Source organism: Leptonotus elevatus, chromosome 16 (assembly GCF_054856555.1).
Source record: "Leptonotus elevatus isolate MCC_2025b chromosome 16, RoL_Lele_1.0, whole genome shotgun sequence".
NCBI classification, from domain to species: Eukaryota; Metazoa; Chordata; class Actinopteri; order Syngnathiformes; family Syngnathidae; genus Leptonotus; species Leptonotus elevatus.
The window spans coordinates 1,203,403-1,217,500 of NC_141254.1; positions in this window are offsets into that span (position 1 = coordinate 1,203,403).

The following is a 14,098-nucleotide window of genomic DNA, read 5'->3' on the forward strand; positions in this document are numbered from 1 at the left end:
CTCTGCCTTTTTAGCAGTTTGGCCGAGGTTCGGACCGCTGGATAAGTAATCATGATGCTTATTTGAGAACGTCCATTTATACGTAATAAGTTATTTTGAAAATGCGCCTGTTTGAAATTGAACAGTATTGAGGGGTCCAGGTTGATTACAGCGATAATTGGATTTGTGTCGCTGTATTTGCAATCGAGAGATTACGTTTTTATTTATTTATTTATGGCGCTTCTACTTTTGTAGTTTTGAGGTCAGGATTACCGTATGAATTACTTTTGTTCTACGGTTTAATTCGATAGCGCGTGACGAGTTATTTTGAAAATAAGCGCCTTGCAAAAATTGTTGTGTATAAACGAGAGGTCACGTGATTCTTATGTGTGTGTATGCTGTGTGGCCATCTATGTTGTTCCTGTAGATTGTTTAGGCGTTGTCGACATTGTTTAAACGTTGTCGACATTGTTTGAACGTTGTCGACATTGTTTAAACGTTGTCGAATAAATTTAACCTATTGAACTATTATATTAAAAGTGAGACGTCACTGTATTGATAAATATTAATACTACTTGCGTAGAATATAAACCGAAAGTAAAAAATAAAAAACTACAAAAATGGAGGGCGATTTCGACCGGGATACAGAATGGTTTGTCCTGAATGTGCTTCCGGTTTATAGTCGGAACTTGTGCTTGGAGTCGCAGCCATGCGGAAATAAAAGAACGTCGATAAAAAATGAAAAAACAAACTATGGATCGATTGTATGAAAAGCTGTCGCTGGACAAAATGGTACGAGGGACTTTTGTATTTTCTTTGATAGATGCTGGTGATGATACAGTGTCTGATTTTGATGCTAAAGTAACTTCCCCTCTGAAATAAGTTAACCCGTTTACTGAAATCACCGTACAAAACTGCGGTTTAAATGCCATAAGATTTGTAGATAAAGAATTGATAGAATAAAACCGTTTATTATTTTATAATGAATAAAGAGTGTGTGCGTATGAATTTGAGTGTGTGACCTAGCTTCTAAAAGGTGGGGGCTATTATTGTGATTGTGAGTGAGAAATGTGCGTATGGTGATTTTGTTTGTTTTTCTTCAATATCTTTAACTAAGTTTGGTGTTGTTTTTGTGTGAGATGAGACTGGTGTGATAGTGGCGTTTGTTTTTCGAATGGGAATGTGGTAAAATAGGTTTTGCGATGTATAATGTTAAGATCTCCCCCCCCCCCCCTGTTTCTAGGTTAGAAGAAAAGGAGGGGGCTGTGGGTTAGAGCATGTGTCCTCGTAATGGGACTTTTTCTCTTTTCTAGGTAAGAGAGGAATGATAATCAATAAAAATAAGTAATAGTATTTGAAAGATATTGTTGAGTTTTTGTAGAAGAATATTAAATTAGTGTTTTATTTTTTTAGTGACTGAATTGATAGTCTTTTACACTATAATAATTGATGAAGATGGTTGATTTGTTAGCTTTCCCTTTTCGGGGCAAATTAATAAAGGATAATGATAGAATAATAGTATTTTGTATTGGGCTATATTGAGTTAACATAATTATGCCTACATCTGTACAGCTGTGGCTAGAAGTAAGATAGTTGAATAAGAAGTTATAAATGTTTTTGAAGTCGATATAATAATAATGATTTTTAATATTTGTTTTTTCTCTGAGTGTGTCATTTCAGAAACTGATGTTTAAGTTCCAAAGCAGATGAGGGTTTGATGGCCTTCACTGATTATAAACTGCGAACGGGATGCACCCCAGCTGCTGATACGTTGTATTTGCAAGTATTGCTAGTAGCTATTTTGAAGGGTATTTCAAAAAAAAAGAAAAAGAAAAAAAAGCTGTTTTTTATGAAACATTTTTGAGAAAGCAGGAAGTGAACTATCTTGCTATGATCCCATTTCCTCAGTCTGGCATTGTAGTGCATTGGATCAGCCGGGTGCATTCGTTGGTCGAGGTGAGCGCCTGGAAGGACCGAAAATGTGTCATCCGGTCCACATTGCAGACAGCGTCTGAATGGACGTGGCAGAGATCAAAGGTCAAAGCCGCAGAGCACAGTCTTTCTCCTCCTGTGCCTACAAAAAACATGGTGCTCAACTTCCACAATGCCCAGTGACTGTGTACAAGCCTCATTACAGAGATGTCTCCTCTCATCGCTGATGCCTGCTGAACATTGTCTGACACAGCCGCCGCCCTGAACATTGACTTTTGAAAGCTGGTGGTCTGACTAGGATGCGACCCTTCAATCAGTGAAATGCTGCATGGTATATGCAAGGCATTTTTAATGTGTTGAACTGTGACCAAATGTGTGCAAGGTATTTCAGGAAATTGAAAACGACATATGTGAATTTGAAATGAGGGATTGAGAAAATTTATTTCAATCTATAGCCTACTAAATTTTTGCTTATTTTTATTTTTTTTGGGGAGAATCAGTTTCTGAATTGGTACAATGGGAATTTAATTAATACGATATGATACGATATACTTTTATTTTTTTTTGTGTGAGGAACTTTTTTCTGGACTCCGTCCAGCTGCAGCTACAGTATAGAAAAAATAATAGAATAAAATGAATAGCAATAAGTAAAAGCACTGGGATTTATGAATCCCAGAGATATTTTTTATTTATTTTTTTATGAGCCCCACTAATCTGTAAAAGAGGTGAAGTTGATTAGCAGTTTTGAGAATAATTTTTAGTTTGCTTAAATCTAGGAGAATAAGAGTAATATGGTTACCTCTATTTTTTATGGCCCCAAAGTCATCATATATTAGTGTCTTAAATTGTATCTGCTTGTGCTCATTTTTATTGTTGTGTTTTGTAGCTCTTTCGTTTACCTCATAGCCTGATTTAGAGGGTTGTGTTATTTACGACGTCTTTTGAGTTATGAGGTCTCTATTTTATCCTCCCTTTATCTTGACGTGTTTGAAAAAAATCAGTGGATCTTTGTCAAAATGAGGGAGTTTATGTTTAAGAAATTAACCAATGTAGACGAATTAGTAGATTAAAAAATGAAAAGGTTTTGAAGTGATAATCCACAGTTTGAATATGAAGAAATCTACCAGAGGAAATCGAGCGGAGCAAAGTAAGTCTGAAGCAAGCAAGGACAATAATGCATATTCGCCGGATGAAGGTAATTATATTATATTATATCTTTTATCTCAGAAACAATTGAAAAATGTAATGTTTGGAGCCCAGTGTTTGCAAAAGAGTATATATAATATGAATATATGTGAGCTTTTTCCAGGATGTCACGATTCGGCCGGTCGTGGGATTCTGGGAAGAGAATATATGATATGCTAGTAAAATGATTCCTTTCAGGATGGTGAAAGGCACAGTTATGCAAATTTAGAACAAATTTAGTCGTGGTAAAAAAAAAAAAAACTATTATTGAACAAAACCTATTTGAAAAATAAATATTTACAGGCTCTGTCTTATATTAATGAATGAGCGAATGTCATTCAACTCAATCAAAGGCTGGGCTCTATTTTAATGTCACAAAAATAGATCTTTTCCTGTTCCAACAGCACAGGACCTACGGATCTTAACCAAATAACATTTATTAATCCCAACTAACAAAAACTATCAGGGGTTTTCCTCCAAATAAAGTTTATGTGGGTTTATGAAAGACAAAGCATGGCTCGAAGGACCCCAATGATGAATACAAACTTTGGATTTTCGTTTCCCTTGCCCGGACGCGGGTCACCGGGGCCCCCCTCTGGAGCTAGGCCTGGAGGTGGGGCTCGAAGGCGAGCGTCTGGTGGCCGGGCCTACACCCATGGGGCCCGGCCGGGCACAGCCCGAAAAGGCAACGTGGGTCCCCCCTCCCATGGGCTCACCACCGGTGGAAGGGGCCAAAGGGGTCGGGTGCGCAGTGAGCTGGGTGCCAGCCAAAGGCGGGGGCCTTGGCGGTCCGACCCTCGGCTACTGAAGCTAGTTCTGGGGACATGGAATGTCACCTCTCTGACAGGGAAGGAGCCCGAGCTGATGTGCGAGGCTGAGAAGTTCCGACTAGATATAGTCGGACTCACCTCCACACACGGCTTGGGTTCTGGTACCAATCCTCTCGAGAGGGGCTGGACCCTCTTCCACTCTGGAGTTGCCCACGGTGAGAGGCGCAGAGCAGGTGTGGGCATACTCATTGCCCCCCGGCTGGGCGCCTGTGCGTTGGGGTTTACCCCGGTGAACGAGAGGGTAGCCTCCCTCCGCCTACGGGTGGGGGGACGGGTCCTGACTGTTGTTTGTGCTTATGCACCGAACAACAGCTCAGAGTACCCACCCTTTCTGGAGTCCTTGGAGGGTGTGCTGGAGAGCGCTCCCCCCGGGGACTCCCTCGTTCTGCTGGGGGACTTCAACGCTCACGTGGGTAATGACAGTGAGACCTGGAGTGGCGTGATTGGGAGGAACGGCCCCCCCGATCGAAACCCGAGCGGTGTTTTGTTGTTGGACTTCTGTGCTCGTCACGGACTGACCATAACGAACACCATGTTCAAGCACAAGGGTGTCCACATGTGCACTTGGCACCAGGACACCCTAGGCCGCAGTTCGATGATCGACTTTGTAGTCGTGTCATCGGATTTGCGGCCGTATGTGTTGGACACTCGGGTCAAGAGAGGGGCGGAGCTGTCAACTGATCACCACCTGGTGGTGTGTTGGCTCCGATGGCGGGGTAAGATGCTGGTCCGACCAGGCAGGCCCAAACGTATTGTGAGGGTCTGCTGGGAACGTCTGGCAGAATCCCCTGTCAGAAAGAGTTTCAACGCCCACCTCCGGCAGAGCTTCTCCGTTGTCCCGGGGGAGGCGGGGGACGTTGAGTCCGAATGGACCATGTTCCGTGCGTCCATTGTTGAAGCGGCCGATCGGAGCTGTGGCCGTAAGGTGGTTGGTGCCTGTCGGGGCGGCAATCCTCGAACCCGCTGGTGAACACCAGCGGTAAGGGATGTCGTCAAGCTGAAGAAGGAGTCCTATTGGGCCTTTTTGGCCTGTGGGACTCTGGAGGCTGCTGACAGGTACCGGCTGGCCAAGCGGAATGCGGCTTCGGTGGTCGCTGAGGCAAAAACTCGGACATGGGAGGAGTTCGGTGAGGCCATGGAGAACGACTTCCGGACGGCTTCGAGGAAATTCTGGTCCACCATCCGGCGTCTCAGGAGGGGAAAGCAGTGCGCCATTAACACTGTGTATAGTGGAGATGGGGTGCTGTTGACCTCGACTTGGGACGTAGTGAATCGGTGGGGAGAATACTTCGAAGACCTCCTCAATTCCACCAACATGCCTTCCTTTGAGGAAGCAGGGTCTGGGGACTCTGAGGTGGGCCCCCCTATCTCTGGGGTCGAAGTCACTGAAGTGGTTGGAAAGCTTCTCGGTGGCAGCGCCTCGGGGGTGGATGAGGTTCGCCCGGAGTTCCTAAAGGCTCTGGATGTAGTGGGGCTGTCGTGGTTGACACGTCTCTACAACATCGCGTGGACATCAGGGACAGTGCCTCTGGATTGGCAGACCGGGGTGGTGGTTCCTCTTTTTAAGAAGGGGGACCGGAGGGTGTGTTCCAACTTTAGAGGGATCACACTCCTCAGCCTCCCAGGTAAGGTCTATTCGGGGGTGCTGCAGAGGAGGATCCGTCGGGAAGTTGAATCTCGGATTCAGGAGGAGCAGTGTGGTTTTCGTCCCGGCCGTGGAACAGTGGACCAGCTCTACACCCTCAGCAGGATCCTTGAGGGTGCGTGGGAGTTCGCCCAACCAGTCCACATGTGTTTTGTGGACTTGGAGAAGGCGTTTGACCGTGTCCCTCGGGGAGTCCTGTGGGGGGTGCTTCGGGAGTATGGGGTACCGGGCCCCCTGATACGGGCTATTCGGTCCCTGTACGACCGATGTCAGAGTTTGGTCCGCATTGCCGGCAGTAAGTCTAATTCGTTTCCTGTGAGGGTCGGACTCCTCCAAGGTTGCCCTTTGTCACCGATTCTGTTCGTAATTTTTATGGACAGAATTTCTAGGCGCAGCCGGAGTGTCGAGGGGGTCCGGTTTGGTGGCCTCAACATTGCATCTCTGCTTTTTGCAGATGATGTGGTGCTGCTGGCTTCTTCAAGCCGTGATCTCCAGCTCTCGCTGGAGCGGTTTGCAGCCGAGTGTGAAGCGGTTGGGATGGGGATCAGCACCTCCAAATCCGAGACCATGGTCCTCAGTCGGAAAAGGGTGGAGTGCTCTCTGCGGGTCGGGGATGAGGTCCTGCCCCAAGTGGAGGAGTTCAAGTATCTTGGGGTCTTGTTCACGAGTGAGGGTAGGTTAGAGCGGGAGATCGACAGACGGATCGGTGCAGCGTCTGCAGTGATGCGGACGCTGTATCGGTCCGTTGTGGTGAAGAAGGAGCTGAGCCGAAAGGCAAAGCTCTCGATTTACCGGTCGATCTACGTTCCTGTCCTCACCTATGGTCACGAGCTGTGGGTCGTGACCGAAAGAACGAGATCCCGGATACAAGCGGCCAAAATGAGTTTCCTCCGCAGGATAGCCGGGCTCTCCCTTAGAGATAGGGTGAGAAGCTCGGTCATTCGGGAGGGACTCAGCGTCGAGCCGCTACTCCTCCACGTTGAGAGGAACCAGTTGAGGTGGCTGGGGCATCTGGTTCGGATGCCTCCTGGGCACCTCCCTGGGGAGGTGTTCCGGGCATTTCCTACCGGCAGGAGGCCCCGGGGACGACCCAGGACACGCTGGAGAGACTACGTCTCACGGCTGGCCTGGGAACGCCTTGGGATCCCATCGGAGGAGCTGGCTGAAGTGGCTAGGGAGAGGGAAGTCTGGGCTTCCCTGCTAAAGCTGCTGCCCCCGCGACCCGACCCCGGATAAGCGGAATTGAAGACGGAACGGAACGGAACGGGTTTATGAGAAGACTAAACATATTCCGCTCTCAGGTTGATGACGGAAAGGAGAGACAACATTCCACAACTGGTCTACAAGGCTGCCGGCTATCTCATCAACTGATGATCATCAATCTTATCACCTCCGACCTGGGAGCCACGTCAGCTGACCCAGTGTTTGGTTCTGGAGCGGCCGTTTTGACATTTCTACATCATTCAACGGATCAAGTCAAGTGCCTTTTCCTGGGCAATCATCACGAGAATCACATTTGCAGGCAATCTATTCTGGGGTTCTGCAAAAAGATGACAACGTCATCTTCTCATTCAACAAAGAACTTCATCACGAGATGGCTTCAAAGAACACATATTCGTCTGCCGATATATTGCGACACTTTTTAATGAACAACATTTTATGTTAAGCCTCACATATGCTATGCTTATTCCACTAAAAATCTTTTAATGTATCAAATTGTTTTTTAATGTCATATGATTGCTAAACTATCTCCTCTCCTGCTAAAGGGATGTTTTAATGATAATTATTTCCACCACACAACCATTGAGAATTTTTTTTTTAATGTGTTGAGCTCTCATGAGCTCAAATGAGGGAATGTTGGATTATTAACATTGTTTTTCAGTTTCAATTTATATTTTAACCGTTTTGGATATTAGTTATAAAGATATAAATATAAGACAACAGTTAATTCATGTTAAGCCAATCTATAGTCCTTTGTTCTCTTTTGCCTGGGAGAAGGGTAACAAGTTTATTTTCTATATTATCTAAAGGGAGTATAGCTAGTACCAGTCTCAGTCGGTCGAAGAGAGTCCAAGGACAGGCTGATTTATTATTGTTCAAGTCTAATCTGATTTGTACTCATGGGAATCTGTCCATGGGAGGAGAAAGGAGACTTTTCGTATTCACCCACTTTTCAATAAATAATGATGTGCGAGGGAAGGAGGGACACAATCTGAACAGAACACGGCTTGAGTGTCTTCATTTTGTGTGATCAGAAGCTTCTGAATAACTATACCTTTGCAAAGGGACTTCTTCACCAGAATCTCACCATTCAGTTAATTGAACACGCAAAGAGTACAATACAAATATTGTCTACTCTAACACTGGTTATTCAGATATCTAATATAAACACGTACGTGACGGTTGCTCCACCATAATAATGATCTCATATTAGGTCAGGAGGTTGGGATTAAGGATGGATGGATTAATTTTCTCTACGAAGCGGATGTTTTGCCGTGTTTTAAAAACTCACTTAGCGCTATTTTGCCGTGAACCGCGCGAGAACTATACAAATTTGAATTCTGTGTCGGCAAAATAGCGCTAGTAGGAGAGTTGCCGGTAGCCTCTCAGCACTATATTTTGCTGTGAAACGCGAGAGAACTACAAGTACGAATTCTGCGCCGGCAAAATAGCGCCAGCAGAAGAGTTGTCGGTCTCGCCTTTAACAGCTATCTTGCGGTGAGTCGCGCAAGAACTACAAGTAGGCCTACGAATTCTGTGCCGGAAAAAAGCGCTAGCAGGGAAATGTCCACTGCCTTTTCTCTAACGTTTCTATTTATCTTTAGCCATCTGTTACTTAATTAATGAGCGAGCTTGAGCATTTTCACGTATTGACAATTCCGAGGTGACGTCATCTCCTCTCATTGAAAAGCATTGGACTTTGGATCGTTGTAGTTTGATTTGTGAGGATTATTTTGATTTTAAAATATGAGATGTTTATATTATTGTTTATAACAATCATTAAATTTTTAGAATCTTTACTTTTTCTTTGGGTACAGAGGCTCTTGATTTAAAAAAGAAAAACATGCCAAGGCGAAGGTGTTTGAATCCAAAAAAAGGCAAGGTAATCATATCAGAATGTGATGAGTGGTTAGTGATCTGAAAATCAGTATTGACTGAATTAAACTCATCATGTTTTGTCAATTTAAACCTCAGGTATCTGGCCAACAAAACACATCCACATCCAAGCTCACCATGGAGGAAACTACATCTACAGCGCCCACAGATGCTCTGAAATCTTTTCAAGAGGTAAACCATGTACACTCTCTTAGTGCTCTTTTACAGTCCATACACTATTTACAGGTTAGGGTTGTCACAATACAAAAATTTCAAACTCTATATCGATACCCAGGAAAATACTTGATACTCAATACCATTCAATACCATACCAAAAGATATACTAATCCTAAAATAACAAAAATAAATAAGACAATCACCTTTTCACATGCAAATAAATAATTTAAACAAATGAAAGAATACGGCATATTAAAAAATGCCACTTTATTCTATGAATGACTGTCTGAGCCTGTCGTATCACTGGTCTGAATTTTCTTTGCGGTTGGAAGTGTTTTTTATTTTTTTAAGACAAGCATGTCAATGTGCTCCTGTGCCCTTGGCTTGCAAATGAGCCCTGAATTTACTAAAAATGAGGCACAACTTGAAGCAGCAATGCACGAGCACACTAAGCTAACCGTGAGGCCGCGGCTAATGGATAATAATAAAACAACAGTCACTTACTGAGCATAAGTCTAACCGCGGTAGCCAGCTAACGGCTAATAACAAAACAACAAGGCATCTGGCTTTTTCTTGTCCACCAAAACTGGCACGTTTAGCCCTCCTGCCACCACATTGGCCATACTAAGCAGCTGTAAAACATAGCTGAACAAGCAAGGTTGCAGTGTGGGCTCTCCTGGGTGCGGGAGCCTGTCTGCCGAAGCAGCGATGCTAGTGGAGTGTGGGCAGCTGACGCTTCAGGAACGCTACCATGTATCGATAGTATTGATACCATGACAAAGTGATATCGTATCCGGATACGACGTGTTTGAAAAGTATCGATACTTTTGACAACCCAATTAAAAGTACACGACGTGATTGTTAAATGGATTTTAACGCCATCTTTAACTCTTAAAACACAGACAAAGTTTACTACTCATCCATGTCTGTGTTTAATGTTTCCTTCCTGTCTCTTTTGCAGCATTCTGACGCAGAGAAGTCTGCCCAACCCTCCGGAGTTGAACACATTGAACAGGTACATGTAGTTGTTTAATAGATTTCAACGCCATCTGGCAGTTAAAAACTGTATGCATATTTCTGCACTTTCATTTTTTGTAATCAAACATCATTTCTGTGTATATTGGCTCTGTATTTTTCTCTTTCAGTGCATAATGGAGACAAGGCACTCCTCAATGAGTTTGAGCTAGAATGACCTGAGTCCACCGCACAATAATTCTCAAAAGGTAAATTACTTTATCACTAATGAGTGTCATTTAGCATCCAACTACAATAATTGTTTGCCGTGCTCAATCAAGTCACCAGTAATATTTTAGTGTACAGAAAAACGTATTGAAGGCTTGATAATATTTTGAATAGACCGAGTGTGTGTGTGTGTGTGTGGGGGGGGGGGGGGGGGGGGGGGGGGTGTTATCACCTAGATTTATTGTGTATTGGACTTACACATTTCGTGATAGTATTTTCAAGTTTTAAGTCACAACCTCATCCATAGGTTTGAATGTGTGTTGTGTCCAAGTATGGCATAGACTGACACTGGCATACACTGACTTTTGCCGAGAAAGCATTTGCTGTAGAAGTTGAGTCGCACTCACCTACTTGTGTGTGTGTGTTCACATAATCTCATGGTTTAGAGGGACATTTAACCTCATTGTATCTTTAAGTCTCACAGTCACCCAATGTCACCTATCTGTGAAGTTGAATCACTATACATACAGTATATCAATATACTTGGTAGGCTGTTGTTTTTTAAATGACCTAACATAAACTCTGTGTTTTTTGATCCTGCATCACTCCGAATCAGCAACGCAATGTAAAGCGTTGTCTCAATGAATGTATGTCTATGTTTAATGTTTCCTTCCTGTCTCTTTTGCAGCATTCTGACAGAGAGGTCAGCCCAACCCTCAGAGGTTGAATATATTGAACAGGTACATGTGGTTGTCAAATGGATATCAATGCCATCTGGCAATTAAAAACTGTTTAAGTTTACCGCTCATGCATATTTCTGCACCTTGAAACAAATTTGTAATCAAACAGTCTGATGGCACCTGTGTGTATTGTCTTTCTATTTTTCTCTTTCAGTGCATGATGGAGACAAGGCACTCCTCAATGAGTTTGAGCCAGGGTGACCTGAGTTCAACATTTGAGCCACAGACCAGTTCTCAAAAGGTAAATGACGTTTTCCTCTAATGATTGTCATTTAGCATCCAACTACAATAATTGTTTGCAGTGCTCTAGGCTTGATAATATTTTGAATAGACAGTGTGTGTGTGTGTGTGTGTGTGTTATCACCTGGATTTATTGTGTATTGGACTGACACATTTCGTGATAGTATTTTAAGGGTTTAAGTCACAACCTCATCCATAGGTTTGAATGTGTGTGTTGTGTGTCCAAGTATGGCATAGACTGACACTGGCATACACTGACTTTTGCCGAGAAAGCATTTGCTGTAGAAGTTGAGTCACACTTACCTATTTACATGTAAAAGTGCCAATGGCAGCGTTTGCTGTAACAAATGTTCAACTTCTCCCAGTGCAATATGCAGAAGACAACAGTGGCTTTTTATTTTTATGTTAACTTTAAAAATCTATTTTTAATACCGGTAACTCTGAATCGAAGCAGAATCTTTTTAATACGACGATTGATGCATAAAAAAAAAACAATTATCGTTCTCACCCCTACTACGAGGAGTGGCATCTGTTACAGCTTACAGCTGTACTTCTGACCAGTTTTTCTGTAGCAAATGCAACGTATTTATCTAAATAGCATCACATTACCTGCTTTAAACTTGTACACAGTACAACATAAAGTTGGTGTTTAATCAGTCAACAAGGTCACCTATGCTGAAATGTGAGGAAATGTTTGCCTTTGAAATTTATGACTATAAAACTTTTTTTTTTAAATGTTCTGTATGCCTCCCTAACTCCCTGCAGGATAGTTTGGAGTAATGTTAGATTATCATCAGTGTTGATACAAAATTCCTCAGTATTTGGTGGAGGAGTTTAAGAGATTGTGTGTACATTATTAAATTGGCAGAACAATTCTAAAACTTGAGGCCTTGGGGTCTGATGCCTTACTGATCTTTTCTTATGACTATCTTTTTCTAAATAACTTATCATTTGGTGACAATGAAAATAATGATGGCAGTGACTCAGAGGGCAGCGGCACAGAGGTCGGAGGACCACTTTGTGAAGATGGCAAAGACCTGGATCCAGCCTCAGACTCTACGATCCTTGAGCAGGAACAGAACTCTGGTGGCCAAGGTAGGTTCTCTGTCTACTTTACAATTTTTCTCTCAGCAGATGGGGCAACAAAGGCCTGACGGATACTGACCGCCCGGGACAGTATCCGTTGATGAGACAATTTCCACATGTCGTTTTTGTTTTTACCAGATGAACTGTCACATGTGACGTCTACAGTAGGAGACACAGTCCCTTCAACTGGCGGTAAGACAAACTTTAGGGTCTTTGGAATATGTTATGAAAATATGCAATGATGTAAGGCCTCCAGAGCAATGAAATGAGCTAAAAAAACCAACATAAAATAAAGTCACGTAACTGCGTAAGACTAGATGCAGTCGGTAATGGTCTTTTCTTTTGCCATCCTGCAGCCACACAATAGCCTGCATTAGTCCATAAATAATGGCTGTGGAGAGTACTATCTACTTCCTGTTTTTGTGTTGCAGCCACTGTAATTGACAAATAATCTGTGACATTAGTTAGATTTACCTTCTGATTGTATCTGTAAATATATATATATATATATATATATATATATATGTATTTTTTGTTTTGTTTACTTACAGTCCTCTCAGGAAAAGACTATGCTGATCAAGAAAGTGAGGCAAGGAGACAGCCAAAGAAAATGTGGACCAAAACCGAGGTCGCTGCAGTGATGCGACATTTTGGAAGCCACATAAAAAAAGGAAAACTTGCCTCCAAAGTTGAATGCAGCCAGTGTAAGCGGGCAGAAGACCCTGTGCTGCCACAACGGACTGTACAGAATATTAGAGACTTTGTGAGAAACCAAATAACCACAGCCAAAAGGCAGGCCCAGAAGAGCCGGTAAACCCATTTGCTGGTATCTCACTAAGCAACGAATGCCTGCGAACATAGAGAATTTGGGGGTTTTGTCGGGATTCATAAAAGATTGCAGAAATGTTCAGTTTTCACTTGTCAGTTTTTCCTGTCGCAAAGATTTTTTTTAACATGTTCAGACAGTTTTTCACTTTCTGCAAGCATCTTCTGAAACCTTTTATGAACCGTGACAAAAAACCCAAATTTGCTATTTACCCAAGCATTCATCACTCAGTGAGATACCAGCATAAGAGTTTCATTTAAAACTAAATTCAGGGAACTTTTTATTTATGTATTTAATTATATTTTCACTTAATGCTTCAGATACTAAGAACTCCCTGCACTTTTTATCTTAGAAATTAAAACAAAAATCTTTAGGGAGATATGAAATATATGCCACAAAGGAGGTGGGACTTCCGACTTCTGTAGGTCACACACATACACTGTTTCTGGTTACTGTTGCAACATAAGGGTGGAAGTGCGAGTATGGGGCACGGCCTATATGGCGCGCTACAATAACTGGTATCAGCGTAGGTGTGTGACTTACGGAAGTCGGAAGTCCCGCTTCCCCCATGGCATATACCCCATTTACTTTCCTAATTTTCAATTTACCTTAACACAAGCTAATGACCCTGGAAGCACCCAGGACTTTTTGTTAGCAAATAGACAGATTTGTTTTAAAATTTAATGTTTAAAATTAAACTAAAAGCCTTTAACAAATTTGAAAGTTATAAACAGGCTTAATAGCATTTCAACATAAAAAAATAATAATAATAATTTTAACGCCATTTTTTAATTTTGCTACAAATGAATATCAGCTCCAAATGTGGTTATTGGCCTCTTTGACTACAAATAATCAGCATCGTGTCGGCACGGTCTATCACTACTACTATAAACTATATGGGAATATTAAACTACAAGGCTTTGGATTTTCAGTAGGATAAAGATGGCACGTCAACACGTAGTGGCTCGGAACACCTTGATTAGAAAGGACTTTGTAGAAAACAGTGTACAGTGTCTAGACCAGTCATACTTGTTAATAAAACATCTGTGTTTACTTTAATTTAGATTGCGTTTGTATGTTTTTACTTTTGTGATATTACAACTTGGTGTAAGTGTGGGGTTGCTAATTTCTGAGGTTTAAAGGAGCCTGTGTCATTAAATAGACATTTTCCTACATTCTT